Genomic DNA, 26,163 nt, shown 5'->3' on the forward strand with positions numbered 1-26,163 from the left:
GGTGTGTTACAAGAGCTAGAATTCAATATGGAGCTAACCAGAAGGTGGTCAGGAATGATGGCTTTGCCTTTTGTTTTTCCTGTGAAGACCTCTCTTCAGAATCAAAATCTCTTTATGTTCTTGAAGCATATTAGAGGAGAGATGACCAATGTGACCCAATTATGCTCTTCTCCAAAATGGACGAAATCTGGGGACAGAACCAGAAGATGTGAACTCAGTGTCAGTACCTCAGGTGATAGATGAAAATCTCCCTCTCTGCACACAGAAGTAAATTGACCTACATATGGCAATGTAACAGGAGACTTTTGGATTTTTTTTTTTTTTGCCAACCTTTGTTAAATATTTTATTAATGTTCGCACCCACTGTGTATCAGGGAAGGGACCATATGCTGTTGGGAAGGCAAAGATAAATGGAGACATGTTTTCTGCCCTCAGGGTGGCTTGGAGTAGAGAGAAGGGAACAGGCTTTAAAAATCCAACATTCCTAGGGTCTGATCCAAGTGCCACTGGTTCCTGGCCGAATGGCAAGTGACTTGTCACTCCCACCTCTGTATCTTCATCTCTAAAATGAGAAAACCAATCATACCATACCAAATTTTGTAAAAATTAAACCAGATACCATAAAAATAAGTTGGTACATAGAAAGCACTCCGAAAAACGTAACCATCCTCACAAAAGAAAAAGATGTATAATAAAATACGACACAAAGTAAATATTTTAATGTGCCTTGCACTTGGTTTAGGCTGAATTTAATTGATTTCCGCATCCACCTGGTCTTACCCTCCCTAACTGCTGACGACAAGGAGGACCTTCTGTGCTCATAGCAATTTCATTATATCAAAGCAGATTTGGTTGCCACTGTGATGGTCTTTTGCCAGGAACTAAGAAATTTCTCAACACTGCCATGTCTGCTACTCTCTTTCCTCTCTGAATCTTCAAGAGAACCCTCTAATGATTGGAGAAGGGTGTATGAGTCCTCTATTGCTGTGTAGCAGAATTCCTGTGAGTCAGGAATTAGGGCCTAGCTTAGCTGAGTGTTCTGACTCAGTTCCCGCAGACAGCGGTCAGAGTGTTGGCCAGGGGCCGGAGTCTCATGTCAAGGTTCGACTGAGGAAGAATCAGCTTCTAATCTCACTCATGTGCCATGACCGACGGGATTCAGTTCCTCGTGCCTGTTGGTTGAAGGCCACCTCCATTTCTTGTCATGCAGGCTCTGCAGAAGGCAGCTCGCAACATGACAGTTGGCTTATCAGAGTAGAAAAGAGAAAGAGAGGGGAGAAAGGAAGATAGGCAAAGAGAGGGCCCTCTTTGTAATCTAGTTCAGAAGTGACATTCTGCCATCTTGTCTTATTCTACTCAATAGAAGCCAGTCTTTAGGTCCAGCCCACATTTGGGGAGCGGGGGAAGGGGAGAGAGCATCATGTAATGGATGTGGATACTGGGAAGTAGGTGTCACTAGGGGGCATCTTAGATAGTGGCCTTCCATGATGGAGGCTTAAAGAATTGCTTAGATAATATTTGAACCTGTGCCTTAAAAGTGCCAGTGTTGGAAGCCCAGGTTAGGCAGGTTTGGATCTTGAGGTCTCCATGGCGACTCCTGCATTCTTCCCCATGATTTGAGCCTATAAGCCGGACTTACAAAGAGGACAGAAAGAGAGCTAGGTCATCAAGAGTGACCTTGACAGGTCAACCTACCAGCTGCATGTTCAGGAAAAGGTGGAAAGACCTGAAGAGCCAAACTTGGCTCAGTATTCCCAGTGCTCACAGACAGACAGACACACACACACACACACACACACACACACACACACACATTCTCTTACTATGTGCCAGACCCTGTTCTATGTGCCTTACAATTCTATGAAGTCATTACCGTTGTTATCATCATCCCTATCCTGCAGATGGGGAAACAGAGCCTCAGGGAGATGGGGTCTCTTAGTCCAAATGCACACAGCTACCAAGGTGGGAGGATGGGGATAGACACACAAGCCCTCTCTCAGTTGCTAGGGTATAAACTTTCCCTGCAGCCCAGCAACTCAAGCCAATGTCCAGTGAAAGTTCTGGCCTATGATTCATGAAATTAACAGCTTCCCCTTTAGCGCAGAGTTGCAAAGTGTCAGGCAGAGGCAGAAGTGATTGGGGAGGGGAGATCCTATCTGTGCTGTCACCTCCCGCAATCCTTAAAATATTTAAGGGCCATATGATGTTTTGTTTTCTCAGCTCACAACACCTTGCCCCATGCCATGGACACAGAAAGTTCTGGGTGTGACAAGCCAGTGCTTATGCTCTTTGTACCTGCTACTTGGTACCTATTGGCCACAGGCTTAGACATCCTGTGTCTCAGTTTGGCAGTCCTAACAAGCATAGACATTGGCCTCTGACACACCTGAGTTCAAATCCTGGATTTCTTACAGTTTGTGTGACTTTGACCTTACCTTTTTTTCCCAATTTTTTTAAATGATTATTTACTTTGAAGAGACAGAGACAGAGTGTGAGTGGGGGAGAGGCAGAGAGAGAGGGAGACACAGAATCTGAAGAAGGCTCCAGGCTCTGAGTTGTCAGCACAGAGCCTGACGCGGGGCTTGAACTCACAGACTGAGAGATCATGACCTGAGCCAAAGTTGGACGCTTAACCGACTGAGCCACCCACGTGTCCCTGACCTTACATAGTTCATTCTGAGTTTCCCAATAATTAAAATGGGATAATAATGTCTTCTTGTGGGGTGGTCTTGATTCCACAAAGTTGTTTGCCAAATGTCTATAATGGGGACATGCATTCCATAAGTGGTAGCTGGTTTTATTCTTATCCACCGTCATCCAGGTTTTAAACAGGGCACTTTGCTTTCACTTTCCAATCCAACTTCCCCCAGACGATTTTCAAAAATGTCACTACTTCCCATTTTTAAAGGCAGAAGCTTTGTGCACAGCATCGAAAAGGCAAAACACTTGAATCTATGACTCAGAGTACCTTAACACTACTTAAATCCCCCCCCCACCACCACCAAACATCTCAGTAGCTTCCTAAACTTGTTTTTCCTCTTTCCTATACATCACAGGGGGCCCTCCTGAGCATCTGTCCTCCATGTGGTATGTGGGGACCAGGGGCCCCCGATGCTGTGGCTGTGTCGCCTTGGGGCTCTGCTTCTAGCACCAGTGATGAGACTACGAGGTCTCTGCAGACCCAGACTCTGGTGACCCAGACTTCCTTTGGCCCAAACTAGTCACATGGTTTTACCTAGTTGCAAGCCACAGCTGAGAAACTCGGTGTCTGCGTGTGCCTAGGAGGAAAATCAAAACTGCATTGTCCCTGGCATCCAACATGGCAGAGAACTGGGTAGACAGGTGAGAGAAAGTTCAAATGAATGAACATTACCTTAATATTGCCACGTGGATGGACACATTTAACATGTTGGGGTTTTTTGTTTGTTCGTTTTTAATACCTGGTCTTACAACTATCATTTGAAAGGCGGCATTACTAGTCTAGGCTGTGTTATGATTTTTCCGACTCATTCCCCTCTCACGGGGCAAATGTTGAGGATCATTCTGGTTCTCTTCCCCAGAATGTTACAGCTTTATACCGTGAACACTGATTATGTCAAAGCGCCCACGTCCAACGGAGGCGCGTTGCCGGGCAGTTACAAGCCAAATGCCGAAATCAGCCAGTGTAACTCTCATGGCTCCTTAGGCAAAGGAATATTCACAGTTCCAGAGGCCAGCCTGACAGCTCTTACCCCAGGTTCATTGCCTCTGAATTAGAAGGGGAGGGTTAGATGTGTGCCTGAGTCAAATTAAACTTGACATGGGTTGTATTTTCTTCCATAGAAGCCAACCATCTATATTATAATGCTCAGTGGCCAGCGGCAGGGAAGAGGAGTCGTGGTTTCAAATGATCGCGTGGCTAAAAATCAAAGTATGGAAATGCTTCCCGGCGAAGCTCGCCCCTTTCTGCCGTGCAGCACAAACCGTAACTGCAGTCTGGATGGCATGGGGATTGCAGAAAGAGTGCAAATAAAATGCAGATTTGTTTCCATTTCATTCCATTCCAACGGCAGTTATTCATAACAGATAATGTGCAGCCGCTGCATTTCCCAGATGCAATGTGCTAAGGGTTTTGTGCAGTTAAAATTGGTTTTATAGGCAAGGGAAATGCCACCAGCCCTGCAAAATTGCCGCTACACTTTCACTCACGGATTTAGCTCTCCAGGATGAGAATTCAGATCCTGGGATAGTTGTTGCCTCCGTAATGCAAAATCCAAACTACCAGAGTCAGGATTATGCTGGGAAATTCACACGCACGCAGAGCGGCTTATATAACGCTATAAATTAAATATGAAGCCTCTTTGTGCTTTCAGAAAATCACAGAGAATCAAAGGCTTGTACAAATTCTTCTTAGTCTGCTTGGAGACATTGTTGCCCCTGGAGGCTTCTGCACCCTCAGTCCTGATACTGTTCACATGCCTTTTCAGTTCTTTGTCATCTGCTCCAGGCAAAGGGTTAATCACAATTGACCTAAATGGCTTTTAACTCTGCTTTATGGCACTTTAAGACAGACCCGTCCAGCAAAATCTAAACCACATGGCAAGTCCCAGGGAAGGAGGGCGTGGGGGGCAAGACTGTGTGTGTGTGTGTGTGTGTGTGTGTGTGTGTGTGTATTTATATACATTATATATATATCTAACCCAGCTTTGCTCCTCAGAAACAGTTTATTGTTACCACTGCTCCAATTTATAGCGATGGGAAAACAGGCACCAAGCACGGACAAGTGGAGCTATTGCCAAGTAGTATTGGAGACTGTCTGGTCAGAACATCATCTTCATACGTGAAGGACATTTTTCACGTACAAAGATTACATTCTGACCCGCAGAGTTTAGCACTGGCTTTCCAGGCTTGTGTCGGATCCTTCTTTACTAATCTGCACTCTCTTCAGACAGATGCCCCCTGTTTGCTTTCCGTTGGTTTGGTATTTTAATTTTCAGAGGTTGGGATCTGCCTGTGTTTTCCTGACAGTGCCTCTGGAATACAGAACCCATTTGCAAATTCAGCATTCTTTTGAACTAAAGTGTGCTGATGACCGCCCCACCCAGGAGTGTGTAATGAGAAGAAAATGTGCTTAGTGTACCCCAACACGGGACATGGTAGGCACTCTTTTAGCATCCACATTGGAGTGCACACACGCAAGACTCTGCACCCCACGGCTGCCACAAAGCCAGGGTTGCTGAAGGCAGTTCAGACCATGCATGGCTGCTTCCCCATCATTCTCCGATCAGGATATTTAAAGCAAGATGTGCATAATCAAGTAATTCTGATTCATTTTTTGGGAAGCGATGGCATTTAGTGAAATCCAGTAAATTGTCCCTTTCAGCACTAATAACATGTTCTGAGCCTTCCCTCCTAGACTTTGTATAATGGTAATATAATAGGATTGCTATGGCAATTAAGTGATTGCATATTTTTGGGCAATGGAGGGCATCCGCTGGGGCACACACCATTAGTAAAATGGAAACCTTGTCACAGGATGGGTTGGAATCTGGCTCAGGAGTGGGGGACACGAGGCCTCATCCATTTTATTTCTTCAAGAAATTTGGGGGTGATTATAAAATCACTGGCCTGCACTACGCCCCCCCCCCTCCCCCCCCCCCCCCCCACACACTGGGATTGCACTGGGAAGGGTCCAGTAGGGTGTCTATGTAGCAAATGACCATCATCAGCATTAAAGGAACTAACAAATATTTATCTGCACAGATGCTGGATAAAGTGGATTATCAGATTTGCTTTCTGATGGCAGAAGGGCAGCATGGAGGAGGGTGTTCAATACCTTGTAAACGTCAGTGACTCCTTTGTTTGCAGACCATTTTATGGTTTCCATACAGGGAAGCTTCTTGGGATTTCCTTGGCTGTCCCCTTACCCCCTGCTCCACTTGCAGACACACCAACTACTATGTGAGATGAGTAGTTAAGAAAACATCCCCCACGGGGCGCCTGGGTGGCGCAGTCGGTTAAGCGTCCGACTTCAGCCAGGTCACGATCTCGCGGTCCGTGAGTTCGAGCCCCGCGTCAGGCTCTGGGCTGATGGCTCGGAGCCTGGAGCCTGTTTCCGATTCTGTGTCTCCCTCTCTCTCTGCCCCTCCCCCGTTCATGCTCTGTCTCTCTCTGTCCCAAAAATAAATAAAAAACGTTGAAAAAAAATAAAAATAAATAAAAAAATAAAAAAAAAAGAAAACATCCCCATTTCACAGATGAGGATACCGCCTCCTGATGCTCAGTCCCAGCTTAGGTCCCTACAACTGGGCAATGCCAAAGAGGTGACACCTTGACTGGCTGGCATCAGCGAATCTCTGTTCTTTTTCACTTTACAGCTGGCATTACAAGCATTTGTTAAAGCCGGAGTTTAGTACATGGGTGATTGCTATCTGCTGTCCTATGCGCTTTGCTGTGTTTGAAGTATTTCATAATGAGAAAGGACCAGAAATAAAATCAGCTGATTGCTGAAAGTGGGGATAACAACCCCAGAGTATTTTGGGGGGGGTGTTCATTTTAGAACATGGATAGTATAGGGACGCCTGGGTGGCTCAGTCAGTTGAGCCTCCAACTCTGGCTCAGGTCACGATCTTGCTGTTTGTGGGTTTGAGCCCCGCGTCGGGCTCTATGCTGACAGCTCAGAGCCTGGAGCCTCCTTCGGATTCTGTGTCGCCCTCTCTCTCTGCTCCTCTCCCGCTCACGCTCTGTTTCTCTCTCTCAAAAATAAACCTAAAAAAATTTTTTTAAAGAAAGGAATGGGTAGTGTAAATGGTGATACTAAGTGCTCATTTCTGGGTTCCCATTTCCCATATTACTGTCTTTGGAGGTGCAGTAATAAAGCAGTGGTTGTAGGGTTTTCACCTGCAACAGTAAGGGTTAGTGCTGTCAGGAAGGTCAGAGCCTTGAACATGGTGTGCTGGCAGTGCACCAAGCAGGGCAGGGCCGGGGTCTTTACACATGCTGTCCCTTCCACACAGAATCTTCTCTGTGCACCATCAACCGTCTCCACCAAGTGTCCTTGTTCTGTCTGCCAGACCCTTTAGCAAGATGACAATGAGCTAACAGCTCAAGCTCTTGTACTCAAGGCCACCTTCGTCCATTCACCATGGGAAGTGGGTCTCCTTTTAGTCAGCATGACTTAGATCCCTCTGTTTTTATTGTGGTAAAATACGTATCATGTAAATCTTACCATTCTGACCATTTTAAAGTGAACGTTCAGTGGCATTTAGTACATTCATGAAGTTGTGCAGCCATCACCTCTGTCTAGTTCCAGAATCTCAGACCCCAAAAGGAAACCCCATGTCCACGAAGCAGTCACTCCATGTTCGCCCCTCCTGCGGTCCCCACCAATCACAAATCTGCTTTCCTGATGAATGTGCCTATCCTATTTATTTCTGTATAGATGGAATCATATAATAGGATTTTTTGTCTGGTTCCTTTCACTTACTGTTTTGCAAGAACACTATCAAGAGAGTAGGAAGACAGTCCACAGAACTGAAGGAAATGTTTGCAAATCCTATAACTGATAAAGGCCCGGTAGCCACAATATATAAAGAACTCTCATGACTCAACAACATAAAGACAAACAACCTCAAAGATGGGCAAAGGACTTGGATAGACATTTCTCCAAAGGAGATGTACCAATGGCCAAGAAGTGCAGGAAACTGATGCTCAATGTCATTAGTCATTAAGGAAATACAGATCAGTACTCACCCCACACCTTGTATTCATCGATGTATGATTCTTTCATTCATATCCATTTGCTCCCTTTGACTGAAGGTTTCTATCTCTGTTCATTTATTGTTGTGATCTCAGCATGGTTTGGCACCTGATAAGCCTCAGTAAGTATTTGTGAATAAATAAAGGGATGGAAAAGGAGAAATAACATGCTTTATAGGGTCAAAAAAGGAAACAATGTCAACTTTTTTGAATTATGGAAATATCGTGGGCAGTGGTGGATGTCACGTTCATGGACAAATAAAGTAGCCTTTGCCCCCCCATCCCCCACCTCTGCTCCTAGATTGCATCTCCGGACTATGATACATCACGACTGGATCATTTCTTTTGGTGATGGTGGTTGTGTTGTTGACTGCTGTGGGTAAAGTGTTGTGCTTAGGTGCTGAGGATATGGCTGTGAGTTAATAAATACATGGCTTAAGCTTCACATAAATCCTTTGGCACAGATATCAGTCTCTCGCTTTGTATACGAAGGAACTAAGGCTCAAAGAATCCTTCAAGTGAAAGATTCAGGGACACACAGGTAGGAACTGAGTGGTCATACATCCCAGCATCTTATGTCAGTACCCCATGCCCCCCCACATTGCTTCTGCAGTCCCCACGTCGGACACAGGGCCTGGGAATGGGCGATGGAGGAAGACAGGTAATAATAGACTCTGGATCTTTAAAAAGAAGAGAGGTGGGGAAAAGAAAGGAAGGAAAGAGAGATTAAGTCTTGGACCCCCATTGCTTCTTAGGATCAATAAAATGATAACAATAGTATTTATCCAGTACTTACTGTATGCCAAGCACTGCCCTAAGCACTTTACCCCATTGTCTCCCTGAATTGAAAACTGAGTATGGGAAATGCATACTCTTTTGAACAGGAGAAAACTGAGGCACAGGGAAGTTGATTTACTGGCTCAGGTCCACCCAGGTAACAAGGAGAGGAACGAGGATTCCAACCCAGGACTTCCACGTTCAGTGACCACGTCCCTCATCACTAAGCTTTAGGCACCTCCAAAGAAGAGTACAGCCCAGGGGCTCAGAGTAAAGTCACAGATTCCATTCACATCCCTGGGAAGTAACACTTTGTAAAAACAAGTGTTGGTAGTTCCCAGTGTCGTTGATACACCAGTGGGGAAGGACGGGGCTGTCTTGTCCCAAAACAGCTGGCAAGAAGAATTTCCTGCCTTCCCAATGAGTGAGAAGGCAAGCAGCATTCTTGCCCCTCACAGAGTCCTCCGAGGCTCCAACCGTGGACAGAGCCAAGCGTGCTGGGGCGTGTCCGGGGGCCGGCTGTCCCTGGAGAGTCCCCCACCATAGGGGCTGCAGATACCTCGAAATGAGATACCAACTGGGAGAGCAGGAAGAACGGAGGGCAGGAAAGCCGGCTTCCAGGCCCAGCTCCGTGCTTGCATCGGCGATGGTCACTGCGGAGCAGCCTCACAAGCTGATGCCCGCCTCCGGGCCCCTCTGCACTCCTCTCGCGCCACGTGTCCTCTCCCCACGTCCTTGCACCTCTGGCCCCTCGCACCCCCCAGCTGTTGGCTGACACACTGCATCTTTCTAGAGGTCTTTGCAAGCCGTCGAATCCACAGTGACAACCCTCTCCAACAGTCAGAACCCCATTAACGTATTTTATCTTTTTCATAGTACCCACCGTTACCCAAAATTATCTTTATTCTCTTGTTTGTCTGTTCATGGGCTTACTCCTCTCCATGTAACCTCTGTAATTGCTTTCCATGGGTACTGCTGGGACCGAGAGAAACACGTGACATAAGTTGAATAAAAAAAAAAAAAAAGGAAGGAAGGATAAAAGACAAAAAGGTGAGAGACTTCTACGATCACCAACTCTTCATTGTTTGGAAAAGGCAACGGAGGCACAGAGAGGTTAGCCAGCATGTCCAAAGGCACACAGCATGGCAAAAGGGAAAGAGAGCCTCACAGACTTCCTTCTTTCTGCCTATAGCGCGTATTCCTTCTCCTGTGATCCCTCACTGCCAGGATGGTCCTCATGCTCCCATGTGTGAAGGTTTCCTGAAATAATATTCATGCTTCCTGCATGGAAGGTAATCTGACTGTTCCGCTGGCTTCTACGCGATTCCGGAAATCTTTGTTATATCAATTTGAGCCTTGCTGGTGTTCACATGAAGCTTTCTCTGCAAGTTTTGAAACAAACAAGAAAAATGTCCCTCACTCCAATTTGTCGCCTATCCTAACCCTAAGCAGTCTTTGAAAAAAAGGACTCCGTGGGACACCTGCATGTCTCAGTCTGTTGAGCGTCCATTTCAGGTCGTGATCTCGCGGCTGGTGAGTTGGAACCCGCGTTGGGCTCTGTGCTGACAGCTTGGAGCCTGGAGCCTGCTTCGGATTCTGTGTCTCCCTCTTTCTCTCCCCCTCCCCTGCTCGTGCTGTGTCTCTCTCTCAAAAATAAATAAACTTAAAAAAAGAAAAAAAAAGGATTCCGGTTCTCACTCTGCACTCCAAAATTGTTTCCTATATTTGTTTAACAAATGTATGTTGTTATTTTTAGGATGAACGGTAGATACAGGGAGAGAAAAAATGGTGTTTTAAGAATGTTACCATCTAGACAAACTCTCCTTTAGATGAGTTTTTGCTTTATTGCAGGCACTTAAACACTGGAGTAAGAAAAGCATCCCAGTTTTGATCATGTTTAAATACTCACTGGAAAAAAAAAAAAAAAAAAAAAAACAAAAAGCAAAACAGAACTTAATTCAAGAAGAAATGTGAAACCCTCTTGATCTCTATGGAAACATACCCAATTATCAAGACAATTTCCAAATAACCCAAAAGCTTGTATAAATGTCTCTCAGCGCTGGAAGAGTGAGACTAAATATTTACCACATGCCAAACAAAATTAAGATTTATCTGGCACCAAAGGAAAAAAGAGAACGCTGCTTCTGTGTGCCGAAATCCCACCGCTACAGAGAGAAGCAGGGCCTTTTGAAAGGAAAACGTTTTAACTGTGTTTACAAGGGTCATTTCAATGTTTTTCAAACTCTGCTACTAAATAATGCATGGTACTCGAGTAGAACACTGAAGCAGCCTAGTGCTGCATTCTTGAGGGAAACCTGGATGTCCAGCCGGAAGGGAAGACACTGAGGATGGGACAGCCTGACTCCTGCCTTCCCTAGAGAGAGTGGAGAGGGGCCAAGGGAGGTCTGGGCCTCGGGGTCTTGTACAAGGCTTGCCGCTATTTCCTAGGTCACCGGGAAATTGGCCTCCCCAGGGCTGGGGAGCTGCAAGACGGTTGGTGGGGAGCTAGGCACCTGACACCAAATCTCAGCCTGCTCATTTCTTTGGAGCGTCCGTTATTTAACGGGGGTCGCCAGCTAAGCAGGAAGAGTTGCTTAGCTCTCAGAGTCTTAGGAAGATTAAATCAAATAGCATGTTCAAGGCGCAGTGACTGGCACATAGTAAGCACTCGGTTAATAGTAACCGTCTCAGTAGGAGGAGGCAGAGACCACGATCACCGCCACGTGTATCTCATGTGTCCTCTGCATTTCTTGCCACCCCTGCGGGTAGGTTGGGGTCGTGTGACTCATTGTGGCCAATGGGTTACCAGCAGAGGTGACATGGGTCACTTGGGGCAGAGGCAGGTAGGCGGGTAGGAGTGGGTGCGTGTGCTTGAAGCACTCTCCTCGGCTGCCGTGGCAGCTGTGGGAGCCACGTGGAAATGGTGGCATCATGAGATTGTAGAACCTCCATGAGTCTGATTTCTGAGCCAGTGAAGCTCACTGCTGACCCTGTGGGACAAAGAACAGGAGTGAGAAGTCCTGTTTTGTCGTGAGGCTGTTGGGATTCTCGGTTAGTTGGCCACTGCAGGATGGCTCTGGTGACCAAGATGCTTTCTGTTTTTTCTCCTATCATTCCTCAATCACAGCAGAATCAAGGGCAGATTCCGGGAACCAGGAGCCCTCAAGAGGGGGGCATTCTGAAGCTGGTGTTCACACACAGACATATTTTTGTCAACTCATAGCGTCTCTATGTGTTTATATATATTAGACAATTTCTTTCTCCTTTGGATCTTTCAAGGAGTTTTTGCTTTATTCCAGACATTCACAACATTGGAGTAAAAAAAGCATCCCACTTTTGAAAATTTTTAAATACTAACAAAAAACAAACAAAACTTAATTGAAGAAGAAACTTGAAGCCCTCTTTATCTCTATGGAAACAGCCAATTATCAAGTCAATTTCGTATATAGTATATGTATATAGTATCTTCTGTGTATATATATATGTATATATACACATAGCATATATTTCTGTATGTGTGTATATATATATATATATATATATATATATATATGTATGTATATGTGGTAGAGGTGTGTGTGTGTGTGTGTGTGTGTGTGTGTGTGTGTGTACCCAACTCTTAATTCCTGCCTGCTGTGGCTTGTAGCAGATTCCTGCATTCCCTAGAGAGGGTGGCAAGGGGCAGAGGGAGGTCTGGGCCTCGGGGTCTTGTACAAGGCTTGGTGCTGTTTCCTATATCACCAGGAAATTGGCCCGTCCTTGTGAGCAACCTTAAACAGTTTCTGAAATCAGGAAGGAATGTATCTATTTCCTTCCAATGCATTGTTGCTACCACCGCTTTTCTGTATTTAGAAACCCCATCCTGCCCCCTGACCTTTCATTGTTCCCATTTCTGCCCTGATACAGATCTCTTCCCCTGACAGTTGAGGCTCTCTGAGACCTGACCTATTCATTCCTATTCCTTTCTCAAGACTCTCCTACTGTCCAGCTGTGCTGTTCACATCCCTTCCCCATCTTTGAAGGATTCCAGATACTCTGAGTACCCACATCTTTGCTTTTATCATGTTGCCATTCTGAAACATTTCTCTGGCATCCTTTCCAACTCTCTAAGAAATAATAAAAACCACTTACTAAACATGAACTTAGTGTCTATTTTTCTTGAAGGAAGGGACCCTACCATAGGAAACTGAGACCAGACTATTTTTTAGAAATTGTCCCCAAGATTCCATGGACCTTGCCTTTGGCTTTTTTTTTTTTTTAGTTATTTGGAGAGAGGGGGAGAGAGAGACAGTGAGAGAGAGAGAGAGAGAGAGAATCCCAAGCAGTCTCTGCATTGTCAGCGCAGAACCCGACACGGGGCTTGAACCCATGAACCATGAGATGACGACCTGAGCTGAAATCAAGAGTTGGATGCTTAACCGACTAAGCCACCCAGGTGTCCATGGATTTTTTTTTATAGCAGCTTTATTGAGATAGAACTGACATACCATACAATTGGCCTATTTAAAGTATACATTTAAATGGATTTAATTTAATATTAATAACTTAATATGTAATTTAATATAATCACAGAATTGTGCAAATGTCAGCACAATTTTGGAACATTTTCATCACCTGCCCCCCCCCCCCCCCACACACACACAGACAATCCATACCTATTAGCATTCACTCCCTTTCCCCCTCACCTCCAGCCCCTGGAAACCACTAATCAATCTGTTTCTGGACATTTCATATAGAGTCACATTTAGCCCTAGTGTCACAGTAGAAGTTTTTGCACAAATGTGTGTTTTCATTTGTCTTGAGTATATCCCCAGGAGTGATACAGCTAGGTCATTCGGTGAATCTGTGTTGCAGTGTGTGTGTTTTGTTGTTGTTGTTGGTAGTTAAATTAAAGCACGATTTAATCTCCCTTCCCATGACCCATGTGGGGAGGAAAGGAAAAGGTCCCTAGCACAGTGCTCACCAGTACTGTGCTTGTTTGAGGCAGGTCTGGGACAGACCTCTGGCAGTTTCACCCAAAATGTGGCCTGTTTTACTTGTTTGTGAAGGTGACAAAGGTTCCAGCTGGGAACATGGTTTATTTTATTTATGTATTTTAACGTACATCGATCATTTTTCAATTCATCAAACTGTTGCAACTAAAATCTCAAATCACTGTTTTCACAATCAAAGATTGGGAAATATAAAATGACAGAAATTAAACATTTTATGCCAGGCTTTTTTTTTTTTTTTTAATTCTCGTTAATGTCTTTCAGATGATGAAAGATTTGTGTCCGTGATACAATGTGTTTGTAGAAAATAATGGTGGGAATGTAGAAAAACCGAGGGGAAAAACTGTATCCAACCCAGAAAAACAAACAAAACAAAAAAACAGAACAAAACCCACCACCTTTCCCATCTTTTCCTGTTTGCTGTAAATTCATTGAAAGTGAGATAGGGACCAGAACAAGGGGATTCAAGGCCCCAGTTCTGGAATCAGGCTGGAATCAGGCTGGAATCTGATTCCCACCCCCACCACCCAAGGGCTGTTTGCCCTCAGGCCAGGTAGGCGACCTTCTAAGATTTCAGGGAAATTCCATCTACTTCCCAGGGCTGTGGTGAATTCTAGGCCTTGAGGTAGAGACAGGGTTTAGCAGCGCATCTGGCGCGTGGTAAAGGTCCAATCACTGGTCGTTATTTTATTGAATAATAGTGCTGTTTATTTTTATCATCCTGTGAGCCTCTCCTCCATATGATTTAATATTCTTTTAAAAACATGACTTTATTTTGGTTGCCTCGTCTCTTTCTGATAGACCGTCATTTATGTAACCTGTGTCCTAATTAGGTCCTGGATGTTTCTGAGCTCTAATAACTTAGATAATATTGCAGTTTCCACGTTACTCTCGAGCCGGCTTTATGTTGCTGTCCATGTCCTCTGCCTCCCCCCGTCCTCGACGCGTCTGGGATGTCCCCACCCAATGGGATGTCCTGGCGGGGAAAGACAAACTGCTCAAGCCACCTCGTTTCCGAGACACAAACCCTCCGACGGAAAATAAAATCAACCATCGTTTTTTCCAGGAAGAAGCCACGGTGTTTGCTCGCTCGGCAGTCCTCCTCTACCGTGGGGGTAATTTGTAGCTTGAATGATTGAGACAAACACTTGGCGTGAGTCGGAGAGAAGTAGGATGTCTGTAATTGGAATATTTTGTCTCATTTATTCTTGATGATGTGCCATATTCCACTCCATCAGCCAGAGGTGATTGTTCACGGCATACCATACACCTGCTATCAGTGCTTATGAAAACCAGATGTGGTTCATTGTTAGATGCTATTTTAAAGCAAGGGTGAGCCCTTTTCCTCTAACGGCCCCTCCCTTCCTCATTCTCTCTCTCTCTTTCCTACAACTGTTTGTCCTCCCCAGGGTTCTAGTTAAATTTATTTGGAGTCCAGGAATGCGGGCCCATTTTTATCAAGTCTTGGTAATCTACTCAATTCCCTGCAGGTAGTGCAAGAAGGGGGTGCGTTGGGAGGAGGCAGGAAAGTCTAGAATGGTCAGGAGGGATTGCATTCCTGCCGGTGAGAGTACCTCCTCCTGGTGTGGCCAGAGTAGGCACTGAACGATCTGAAAGGTGGTCCTCCTGGCGGGGATCTTGGTAAGGTCAGATTGGGAGTGTTGAGCAATACTCCTCAACCTTTGCTGTACATAACTTGGAATCTTGGTTCTGATCCTGTAAATCTGGGTGGGGGGAAGCGAAGGGAGGGGCACCAAGATGATGATTTTCCTAAAAAATCTTTCAGATACTGGCATTCCTGATCCCCGGACCGGAATACAGCAGGGGTCAGTGCACTCTGCCTGCTGCCTGTTTTCATACTTTATAGGACCTAAGAATGATTGGGGCGGGGGTGGGGGGTGGGGGGTGGGTGGGAAGAAATACACATACAAATAGCATTCATTACCCATGAATATTTCATAAAACGTAAATGTCAGTGTCCACAAATTAAGTTTTATTAGGACACAGCCACACACACTCAGGTCTGGACCACGGTGGCTTTCATACAACCTGTTGGAAAGTTGATAGCTGTGGTAGAGCTCATACAGCCCCAAGAGCCTAAAATATTTACTGTCCGGCCCTTTGGAGAAAGTGCTTGCCAATCCTGGGTCTGGATCTGGAAGAAAAAAAAAAAAGCAGAGGTGTCCTTTAAGGAAGTGTGTTACTCAGTACAGCTGGAAGGTGGGAGATAAGACTGAAGATCCCGTATGTTGAGTTTGAATATCAATAATGATTCAAAAAATTAATATTACCATAAAACAAGAGTTGAACTCTGACAAGTAAAAAAAAAAAACTCTCCAAATCTTTATTCTTCCCACCCTCCACCTCCTGACCCCAATTTCTGACTTAGAATGGCCATAGATTTGCATAATGGCTTTCTTTTGTTCTTTTTATTGCCAACTAATTGAATTAGGACAGAAAAAAAAAATCCTTCAGTCTCCCACCAGTTCTGTACTCCTGTAAATAAGCATATAGGTGAAAAAAAAAAAAAGGTGAACAGTGGGTTTCTCTTTATGGAGTTATGGTTTTGTTTTGTATTTGTGTTTGCTTTTTATATTTAGCTTATGGACGTTAGGGGAGTCAGTGATAGAATTTTGATAGGTGAGTCTTTTCAGAGAAAAGAAGAACAGTTCACCTTACACCTTCCTTTCCTAGAAAAACTTTCATCTTTCTCCCTGTTGTGCCATAGGGTTGTGTTGGTTTGGGCAGAGACAAGGTGGAGGCAACTTAGGAGGTTTCTCAAACTTGTACATTATTGAGCCTTTAAAAAGGCTTCTCATGGACAGGGCTTGGAGTGGACTTTCCTGCTCCTGAATTGATTCCTTCTTAAATTTGCTGCCCCAGGAGCCCAGTGGCAGTCTGGAAGCACAGGGAGGCTGAGAGCTGGTCTTGCCTTTAGGTGAGCATTTACAAGGCACGGAATAGAATGGTCAAGATTCCACCCCCACTCCCCACCAGTAACTCTTGCCCTGGGGACCGTTCAAAGCGTGCTTGGATTTGGAAACTCTTTGGGCATTTTAAAATTTACTTGACTTCTTAGGGGTACCTGGGTGGCTCAGTCCATTAAGCATCAGACTTTGGTTCAGGTCAGGAACTCACCATTGGTGGGCCCAAGCCCCGCATTGGGCTCTGTGCTGACAAGCTTGGAGTCTGGGTCCTGGTTTGGATGCTGTGTCTTCCTCTCTCTTTGCCTTCCCCCACTCACACTGTCTCTCTCTCTCTCTGAAAACAAATAAACATTAAAAAAACTTTTAATTAAAAAACTATTTGACTTCTTAGAGATAATTTATTTGACTTCTTGTTCCCTGTGCAAGAAGTTCAGTTATTTCGCCAGCCCACTGGGCTCTCTATGCTTAACTCTACCCCTGTGATCTCATGCCAGAGCTCAGAACTCAAGAAAACTCCAGCGAAACACTGGCCTTGTTGGCATCCTTATCCTAAACGCTGCTCCTTTCTCCCAGACAGGAATGCCCTTCCTTGTTCTTTCCTCACGCTCCACAATCAGATAAGAAAAACAAAGATGCACTACTTTTGCTGTATTCCAAAGATGCTGGACCACTGTGTTTTCAATTTAATTTATCTTCATGTATTTTTAAAGTTTTGTTCTACCATATTATCCAATAATTACACTACTGATTATTTACCCACAGAAAACGAAAACAGATTCAGAAAGATACAGGCCCCTGTGTTTATTGCAATATTGGTTACAACCACCAAGATACAGAAGCAACCTCAATGTCCATCAGAATAGACAAGGAAGACACACACACACACACACACACACACACACACACACACACCTTCTTTGTCTCTTTGTCTACTGATGGACATCTACCTATATCTATATATAGATATAGATAGATGTATACACACACATGCATACACACAATGAATTATTACACGGCCATGAAAAAGGATGAGGTCACACCATTTGTGACAGCATGGATGGACCTAGAAGGTATTAGGCTAAGTGAAATAAGTCAGAGAACGACAAATACTACATGGTTTCACTCGTGTGGCATCTAAAAAATCAAATGAATAAACAAAACAGAATCAGACTTATAAATACAGAGAACAAAGGGATGGTTGGCAGAGGGGGAGGGGCTGGGAGAGTGAGTAAAACAGGTGAAGGAGAGAGAAAGATACGAGGTTCCCAGCGATGGACAGAATGAGTCATAGGACTAAAAGTCACAGCACAGGGAATGTAGTCGATGATATTGTATTGGCGTTGCATGGTGACAGGGGTAGCTACACCTGTGGTTAGCACAGCATAACCTGTAGAGATGCTGAATCACTCTGTGGTGCACCAGAAAATAATATAACATTCTGTGTCAACTATACTCAGAAATTAAAAAAAAAAAAAAAGATGAAAACAAAGAAATCAAAACCAAACCCTTACTGAGCTTTTTTGCCCTTTATAGTAATTATGACAATGACCCTGTTTACGTCAAGTCTCAGAAGCTGGGCAGGATGCACACCACTAGAGCTCCTTCTGTCTTCCCAAAGATCCCTGTTCTTCTCCTTTGCATGGCCAGAGTTGAGTTTTGCTCTTGCTTCTTCTGGCACAGAAAGGGCTTTCAGCTCATGCTCCTTGCTCAGCCCAGGTGAGCAGCTCCATCTCTGAAAGAAATCAGAGGTTGGGGTGCCTCGGTGGCTCAGTTGGTTAAGCGGCCAACTTCACCTCAGGTCATGATCTCGCGGTCCATGAGTTCGAGCCCCGCGTCGGGCTCTGTGCTGACAGCTCAGAGCCTGGAGCCTATTTCAGATTCTGTGTCTCCCTCTCTCTGACCCTCCCCCGTTCATGCTCTGTCTCAAAAATAAATAAATGTTAAAAAAAAAAATTAAAAAAAAAGAAATCAGAGGCGAGAGGCCACTTATCTCAGAACACCCATCTTTCAAAGGGAGGTGACATATTCCAGCAAGGACAGATTCTTTGCACCTTCTTGTAATGGTTCCTGACACCTTGAACTGCAAAATATGCTGAAAACTCGATTGCCTGTCTCTTCCTCTGTCTCTCTCACCATCTCGGTCTTTCTCTGTTCTGGGAACAAAGAAAAACTTTTAAAAGAGAGAGAGACAAAGATCAAAAGGGTTCTTAATTTTTTTATATGTCTACTGAGTCCGGAATGCAGATAAAGGTAGTGGGGGTGGGCAGGGCCAGGTGGAATAGAAAACCGAGCCTAGGAGCAGCTGACATCAGATAGGAATACTTCTTTTAGGAGGAAAAACACCTGTCACCTCTAATTACATTCCGTGGCCCTTGCCGGATGCTACCCCAGAAATGGAATACTTTGAGGTAAAGAAATAGCATCTTGACCTTTCTGCACTGACGCCAATGCAATATTCGTGGAGGGAGGGAGTCAAACCTGGACTTGAGTCAGTTTGCTGTTCCTCCAAGATATTATGTAACACCGTGTTCATCTTCTATTAGCCACCTTTTCCATCATCTTTGTAACTCAAAGACAAAACTGTGATCTACTGAAGAGGCCGGTATTCGTTTCCCACTGTCCGTAACCAACTGTCACAAACGTAGTGGCTTAAAAACATAGGTGATTATCTCTGAATCGGGAACAACGTTCCTGAGTTTCATTTTGCCCTTTTGTTGTTTTCTATGTTTTCCACGTAAGAAGCAAGCATTCCTTAGGTGAGTCAGGAAAACTGAAGTAAAATAAATAATATAAAGATACATGATAAAGTCTTTTAAAAGGCAACTCCAGGGGCATCTGGGCGGTGGGCATCAAAGCGTCCACCTTTGGCTCAGGTCATGATCTCATGGTTCATGGGTTTGAGCCCCACATTAGGTTCCCTGCTTTCAGCCTGTCGTCTTGCTTTGGATCCTCTGTCCCCCTCTCCCTGCCCCTCCCCCACTTATCTCTACCCAAAATAAATAAATGTAAAATATATAAAGGCAACTCCAGTGTGTAATGACACCTTCATACCCAACCCGTGTGAGGCACACCTGTGGGCTAAGCAGCCTTATACACACTTTACAGATTGGAGACTAGGGAGGTAACTTGAGTTTCCCAAAGCCACAGGTGATGAATGTCAAACTTTGCCAAAGCCACAGATGCATTTCAGACACATTAGGCCTGTACTAGGCATAGGGGTTTAGTGCAGACCAAAACAGATAGAGGAACTGTTTACATTTTAAGACAGATATAAACAAACAATCACACAAAGATAGATGTCGAGCTGTCAGAGGAAAATGCCAGGAAATTAAATTGGAGACAAAGGAAACTTTTTGAAAAAGTGCTGTTTAGCCTTGGAGTCATCAAATAGGGGGAGAATTAGGGAGAGAGAGAGAAACCACTTGCAAAAATCCTAAGTACAGACACTTTCCAACTTCAAGGTCAGCTGTGTGCTTTCCACTGTGTTCAGCCGACTTTCTCCCCGCTCTTGGTTAGAAAATTCCTAAATAAATAACCCCAAAAGGGCTATAGCCAATATCATCTCTACAATTTTTGTGGGTTTTTTTGTTTTCAACCCTAAAGAGCATATAAATCAATTTTCCTGTAGGTGGTTCCTGAAAACATATGAGTGTAGAAAATCCAAATAAATTCTTTTTCGCAGTATTATTGAAAACAAAACAAACAAATGAACAATAACAACCACAAAACCCCAATATGCTCCGAATATGGCTTAAGGAATTTCTCGCTTCATTTTCTCAGAACCAATTTCCCCATTTATATAAACCTCCAGACCCCCTGAGTGGATGGCCTAGAGCCCTACCTACTCCTGAATTCCTGGAATTGATTATACCCAATTCCAATAGAATGCGCGTACATGCTGGGTTTGTTTTTTGAGGGTGTTTTTTTTTTTCACTTTTTTTTTGTTTTGTTTTTTTGTTGTTTGCTTCTCTCTTTGGCTTTTGTCTCTATTTTTTATTTTAAACAGTGAATGTCAGCAAGGGTGCCCTTAAAGCCAGCACAGAGCCACTGTGTGGACACTGAGGGCCTGCAACCATTATTAAAATGCATTCTCACTGGAGTTGGAGCCTTTCAGCTGAGAGGGCTTCTGTGGAAATATGTCAGGAGTGGAGAGCCTGAAAAGTTCACACAGCCCTGTGCTTCGCCACGTCCTGTTCTGAAGTCACAGTTCAAATCCAGTTGTCTGAAGTTGATTCAATTCAATGGAGTGAGACCCTCCAGGAGCCTGGGCAATCCGACCCCATTATTCTTCTCCAGCAAAGTGGGCACGCCAGGTTTGGAAACTTTTGAACTGTGTCCTCAACACTCAAAATCCAATTTCCCAGGCTTCTTCCCTGAAAAAATAAGACAAGGAGTGAAGGGCTGCATATGGTGAGGCTAAGGGGATGTTTTCTTTCTTTCCTGTTTTCTTCTCTCCCTTTAAAAGAAGTAACAATAAAATGACTTTTTTCGGATGCAATTTTCACTTTGTGCAGCTACTGGGGAATGGCAAGGAATGTCGTTACCAGTGTGGTAGGGGTGGCCAGCACTTAGGGAACTGTGTTTTCCCCTTGATAATTTATTTCATTTTCCTACTTCCATGTGATATGATTTTATTTCTTCCTCTTAATTTCTTTGACTTGTTTTGCACAGTTTTCATTGCCAATGCACAGGATGGAAGGCACCAGGTATAGGAGAAGGCAGGCATGCCAGGGTGGCCCATTCTTGCTTTCCTGACTTTCTCTCCTTTCGTGGTTTCCATGACACCATGTTCCATTGGTTCCTCTTCTTCACTCATCCAGCTAGACCTCCTAACTCCTTCAGATTGCCTTCACTGATTCCCTTCTGCGTGTACCTCACTTGTTGCTATAGGTTCTGTCCTGGATTATCTCATCAACTCCCTTATACTTGAATCCATAAGCCAACCCACCTACACCTGACCACTAGCTGGACTTCTCCACTTGGGTACACCATGGACACCACACATCATTCCATCCCCGGCTGAGGCTACCACTCATTCACCTCCTCAATAAAGTGTCAACAGGCAACCAACATTTGCTGATACACTTGGATATACCATGGACACCACACATCAGTCCATCCCCGGCTGAGGCTACCACTCGTTCACCTCCTCAATAAAGTGTCAACAGGCAACCAACATTTGGTGACATAGTGTAATGATGAGGAACAGTGTTTTATCAGCTTCACCGCTGGTGGACTTGACAGTTCTTTGAGGGCAGACTACCTTAAATCCCCAGACGTTTCCATGGGAACTGGACATTGTTTCTTCTCTTAATTCAGTGAACTGATTCAGGTCACCCCTGCTAATTTTATTCTTGCCTAAGGACTCTGAATCAGTTGCAGACTTAATTTACCCTCTAGTGGGCAAGTGGTAGAGAACTTGGCATCTCCAGAGTGAAGCAGAGTGAAGTCACTCTTGTTGATACTTCTGGAGGTACTTTTTGTCCTGGATTGGGTTGTCTTTGCGAACCTCTGGTCCTTTGGGACATATTATTGGTCTCTCCTGTGGAATCTCTTTACTTCTTTGCTAGAAAGCTTGGAATCTACAGGAAGACGTATTTGTAACAACAATCCCACCTGGTTTTCACATAAGGCGATGAAGGCTTAGGTCTACAGAGCAGGCAGGGAAGGATTCACTACCCAACAGACTGAATCCCAGGAGTTAGTTGCTACATTGTAACACCTCTATTGGTTCTCTCTGGTGGGAACATCTTCTAAATCAATTTATTTCTCCCTGTTCTCACTTCCATAGTTTCATTCTAAGACCTCAATTTCTTGCCTAGATTATAGGAGTTGTGTCTTTTTTCTGCAATCTTGCCAATCTTTCTCCATTCCATCTTCCTGTTATCTTTCTAAAATCAAGATCTAATCGTGCTGTTTCCCTTTGACTAACCTAGGCCATTATTTTTGCTTAGTTTTCCTTTCTGGTATGGAGGTAAAACTCTTAGAACATAAAATTAACCATTTAAGTGTGCAAAATCCAGAAGACTTTAGTGCATTCACAGTGTTTTGCAACTATCACCTGCAACTCCATCCAAAACCTTTTTTCACCTCCAAAAGAAACACCACACCCATTAGGCAGTATTTCTCCCTTTGTCCCTCCATCAGCCCCCGGCACCATTAATCTGCTTTCTGACTCTATGCGTTTAGCTATTCAGGACAGTGCATATCATGATATGAATCATACCATATATGACCTTTTGTGTTTGCTTCTTTAATATTTTCGAGGTTCGTCCACGGATGCAGTATATACCAGTACTTTATTCATTTGTTTGGTCAAATATTATCCCATTGGCTGTATACACCACATGTGTGCATCCCTTCCATTGGCTGGTGGCTATGTGTTGTGTCTACCTCTTGGTGACTGAATACTGTAGCTGCAAACATTCATGCACACGTTTTTGTTTGAGTACCTGTTTTTAATTCCTTTGAGTATAAAGCTAGGGATGGAGTTGCTGTATCATACAGTGATCCTGTGTTACCTGGTGAGATACAGGCAGGTGGTTTTCCATGACAGCCAACAAGGGTTGGAACAAGGGTTCCGACTTCTCCACGACGCGTCAACCTTTGTTATTTCTTGCTTTCTTTTTTATTTTTATTTTTTATTTTTTTTATTTTTTTATTTATTTATTTTTTTTTTTAATTTTTTTTTTCAACGTTTATTTATTTATTTCTGGGACAGAGAGAGACAGAGCATGAACGGGGGAGGGACAGAGAGAGAGGGAGACACAGAATCGGAAACAGGCTCCAGGCTCTGAGCCATCAGCCCAGAGCCTGACGCGGGGCTCGAACCCACAGACGGCGAGATCGTGACCTGGCTGAAGTCGGACGCTCAACCGACTGCGCCACCCAGGCGCCCCTCTTGCTTTCTTTTTTAAAGTTTAATTAGAGAGAGGGAGAGACAGAAAACGAGCAAGGAGGGGCAGAGAGAGAGGGAGAGAGAGAGAATCTCAAGCAGTGCACTGCCAGCACAGAGCCTGACCTGGGGCTCAATCTCATGAACTGTGAGATCATGACCTGAGCCAACATCAAGAGTCAGACACTTAAAAGACTGAGCCACCCAGGCACTGCATCGTTATGTCTTATTTTTTGTTTGTTTGCTATGCTTCTTAAATTATAGCTTAGTATTGGTTTCCTAAGGTTGCCATAACAAAGTACCACAGACTGAATGACTTAGGGCTTTGGGTAGATTCCTTTCTTCTTCCAAACCTACTTTCTTCTTTGGCAAAAGGGAGAGCATGTATATAGTTATCCCAAAGTTTCTTTTGGGGTTCTCAGTCTCTGATCCTAAGGCTACAAAGTTGTCCTATGCTTGATGTTACCCACGTGCACGCGCACATTCACACACTCACACTGCTCATGGTAGGGTTTCCACTCTGAGATGTTCTGCCTGCTGCAGGATTCCCCATCTAGGGTGTAGAGATAGAAATCCCCTCAGGACCGAGGGAGGCCTGGGTCCCAGGGGGCACTACAGCCCACAGGACAGTCACCTCTGAAAAAGAGCAGCATTCTCCGTTTAACCCAGGGTGTTGTGTGAATATTACCATTTTTCTCATGTGCCAAATGCAAGAAGACTGGGGAGCCCTTGCTGTTTGAAGGCAGGATGGTCCAATTGAGGTAAAATCCTTCTGGACCTGAGCGGCAGGTCAGGTCCAGTTGTACACATGATTTTCCCTCTCTCTGTAAAGCGTTGGCTTGAACTCCTTTCCTTATTTGGGGTGTCTCCTTACCCTTAGAACTCTGGTCAGCCAGACTGCTTTCAGAGGTTCTATCAGTAGGGTCTGGTCGGGAGACAGAATTCACACCAGTTATCTTAACAGAGGGAATTTAATATAAAGAATTATTAACTAGGTATTGAACTAAAAAGACCAGAAGAACACAGAGCTCTCACAGGTGGAGAGCAGCTCCTACCTCTAGGGCTGGAGGAACAAAGAAGAGAGGTTGGAATTATTAAATTTTAAAGGCTTGAAGGAGTCCTGCCCAGCTGGGACTCAGACTTCTGAGGGCACCGTCTGGCTGGTGCTGAATCTCTGAGCTCAGAAGAGAGGCAGCACCCTAATCCGAGGAGGGGGCCGCTGGCCAACTGGGGTTTGAGTCTCTGAGGGAGTATAATGAGGCCAGTTCTGTGAGCCTTTGGAGAAACTGAAAAGCGGACTCATTGGCTGCTACTGGAACATACTGTTGTAGCCAGATCACGGGAGCCAAGCTGGGATGATGCAGATAGAAACAGAAAACAGAGAGGAAACCAGTGGTAACCTGACAGGCAGGAGCAACTCGCTGCTTCCTCCTCCAGCTTGGCGGGGTCCTCTGGGACCCCTCTTTGCAGAGCCTAAGTGGGAGCCACTTAGCAAAGCAGAAATGTGGTTTGCTCAGCTTCTGTGGCACAATGCAGGGTGTATAAAAGTAGGTTTGAGACTCAGAGGCAGGAGCATGTTACCTGGCACTGAACCCCCCTCAATACCCTCCCTCGTGCTGAAAGCAATGAGCCTCATCCACGCTCCTGCAGCCCCTCATATCATGCTGTTTATCAGTCATCATAGTTCTCTCTTGTCCCTTTGGCAATGAGCCATTTGAGAGCAAGGCTTCTGTTTCATTCACCTCCATGTCCTCAATTACTCCAGCATCATATCATAGTACATGTTCACTAAGTGGCTGCATGGGTGAGGGAATGGACAGAGCCAGCAAGAGAACATGGAACCCAAGATGGAAAATGTCAAATCATACCCAGGACAACAGCATCTGACATCTCGGACCAGCACTCGTTCCGCGCACTTGGGTTTTCAGAACGTGTGGCCAAAGAGATGGTGCTTCCACAGCAAGCAGCTAGCTGGGTGAAGAAGGCAGAGATGCACACAGATTTCTATTGTGGGTGGGGATAATGAGACACCTGCTAGGACCCAGGTGCTGAGAAAATGCTTAGCAACAGTGAAGCCATCAGTGGGCCACGGACAAAGGTCTGAAGGGGAAGGGCAGAAGTGGCTTTGCTCGGCCAGGAATCCAGACTCCAGAGCCGGGAGTCTGCCTGTTCCTCTAGCTCCATTGCTTAATGGTAAAATCCCGTTCAGCCTCAGTCCACAGTCACTCCCTGTAGCTTTCCTCTGCCTGAAACTCCAGCCTCTACCCACCTGATTAATTCTTAATCATCCAGAAACACTCAAACCAGTTGTCTCCTCTTCCGGTAATTTTGCCTCCCAAGCTGCTTCTTATCTTATGCGTCTGCAGTTTGACATCCTTTTTCCCCAAAGGCAGCAGACTAGAGTCATTAATCCAGGTTCTGGAGCCCAGATGCCAAGAAAACCTGATGCCACCAGTTGTCAGTGGCCCGCTGGGCATATTTCTTACCCTGCCTCAGTTTCCTCCTTGGTAATATAGTTGTCACGGTGCTCCCTCCTACAGAGCGTATCTGTGACCATTTAAACACGTAAGGCATTTTTATCACTTTGAACATTGGCTAGCGCAGAGAATGTGGTCACAAGCATTGACTGACGGTCAGTGTGGTTCTCATACTGTCTTATAATCGCTTCTTTCAGTGAAATCTCTCTTTTGAAGTCTGGGCAGGGATTTGGGCTTTGTTCCTTGTTGTCTTCCCCCGGCCTGGTACATAGTAGGTGTTCACTGAACATGAGAGGTGAACCAGAAAGCATGAAAACAGTAGAATTTTGATTAAGTGGCTTGCCCAAGGCATCACGCGA

Source organism: Neofelis nebulosa, chromosome 18, assembly GCF_028018385.1.
Source record: "Neofelis nebulosa isolate mNeoNeb1 chromosome 18, mNeoNeb1.pri, whole genome shotgun sequence".
In the NCBI taxonomy this organism is placed as follows: domain Eukaryota; kingdom Metazoa; phylum Chordata; class Mammalia; order Carnivora; family Felidae; genus Neofelis; species Neofelis nebulosa.